Source organism: Gavialis gangeticus, unplaced genomic scaffold, assembly GCF_001723915.1.
Source record: "Gavialis gangeticus isolate Ggan-Ray unplaced genomic scaffold, GavGan_comp1, whole genome shotgun sequence".
Classification (NCBI taxonomy): Eukaryota; Metazoa; Chordata; order Crocodylia; family Gavialidae; genus Gavialis; species Gavialis gangeticus.
Genome location: NW_017729006.1, coordinates 17,538,468 through 17,540,299, shown reverse-complemented (window position 1 = coordinate 17,540,299; position 1,832 = coordinate 17,538,468). Strand labels below are relative to the sequence as shown.

Below are 1,832 nucleotides of genomic sequence, written 5' to 3'. Positions count from 1 at the left end.
GGGCCCCCCCCCCCCCCCCCCGCAGTGTATTTGTTTACCAGAGTAGAAGTCTTTCCTGTTCTAATTAAGATCAAGATAATATTTGCCTATCCTTTTAGACACCAAGATTACTAATCCAGTATCCTACAGATACTCAGTTTCCCTACTGTGACAAAAGTGCTTTCCTCAATGGCCTGTTATTTGTATGGCCCCTTTTTTAAAACAGAAATTCATCATCTGCTTGAAGGGTGTGGTTATTTAACATACCCCTGGTAGAGGCTGATTGTGAAGGATTACCTCCTTTTAGCCACTTAGGCTCTAAGTGTCTTCCAGGTGTAAAATTTATTATGCAATCCTGACCCTATTATACAAAATACATTTATATCAGATACCACTAATTCATATAAGCATAGCTTGAGCTACCTGTACACTTGCCATATCAGTAAACCAAACTCAAGAAAATGCATATGACATGCTGTGAATCCCTCAAGCATTGTAGGTCCCTGACTAGCAAAGTAAACAATTTGGTGGCATTTAAAAATAAGTTGGAATATTTGCTATATCCCTGGGATGCAGGCTGGCTGTGGACTTTGTAATGTGTGCTTGGGAGGGGGAGAAGGCAGTTATCAAACTATTTGTAAAGGGCACAAGAAATTAAATTTTACAACCCTAACAAAAGGTAACTTTGTCTTCCGAGCATCCATTCTACAAGAAGGACTTTATTTGCTGTGGACCATGTTACGCCATACATTTGCATGCAAAATTCTATGTTATAACTGGGAAACTTTGGTTTAATGATGGAAAACATATTATCCTTTAACGGTGGGGGCCACCCTTTTTGGCTGGTGTGCCACAAAGTAAGCACCAAGCCCTCACTGAATGCTACTTTGCCCTTCCCCTGCCCAATCTGTTGCTTTGCTTTCTGCTTCTTGTGCTGTGCATCCTGCCTGGTCTGTTGCTGTGCTTTCTGCTCCCTGTCTTGTGTTGCTGTGTTTCCTGCTCCCTTCCCTACCTGCCTTGTATCATACACAGAGGCTGCCTATGCCACTTGTGGCATGTGTGCCACAGGTTGGTCACCTCTGTTGTATAATATATACTGCTCCTAATAAAGCATTTTATTTAGACAAATTAGACCATTGTTACAATCATAAGTAGGAACCTACTAGAATCGCTACTTTGTAAAAATCGCAAAATCTGGAATTCCTGAAAAACTGGGCAATGCCTGCAAAATCTGCAAAAAAGCAAAACATACTGAAAGCAAAATACTGGCTCCCCAGAGGAATCCAGGAGTCCTCATGGCTCTGTGGCCTGGCTGTGCAGGCAACTGGGGGGAAAAAAGGGAGAGAGGCTGCCAGCATGAAGGAATACCTAAGATTACTGCTGCCCCCACCCTTCACCACTGATTGGCCAAGAAAGCTGCTTGTGATCCTGCCCCTCTCAACCAATTGGTGGTGAGGGGTGAAGCTGCATGGTAGACAGGCATCACAGCCAATCAGTGGCAAGAGGTGAGGCTACCAGGGGCCTTTGACCAGTCAGAGTTATGGGGGCTAGGAGTGCTGTTATCAGCTGGCAAAAATGGTGGCCGGCTCTGCAATCTCCCCACGAAATTGGCAGCTGCCTCAAGTTGCGTAGACCCCTAGTCCTAATAGAGGAATACACAAAAATAGATGGTGGTAGTAGAAAAACTTTATCCAGCACAAACACAAAGCAATTGATTCACTACTTATAGGAAAATAAAAATAAAACTTATTTTTTTTTAGGTCCCATGTTAATAAGGGACTAGGATGTGTTGGTGCATTTGTTTTGATGACAGCAAGAAAGAGCACCAGAAATGATGCATTAAATGATTGTCA

At 43.1% G+C, this 1,832-nt stretch overlaps 1 protein-coding gene across 1 annotated transcript in view; it reads left to right on the top strand.

Annotated features, from left to right (window-relative positions):
• Window positions 1-1,832, top strand: part of KIF15 (kinesin family member 15) — a 65,772-nt gene that overhangs the window by 6,373 nt on the left and 57,567 nt on the right. The window lies entirely within an intron of this gene.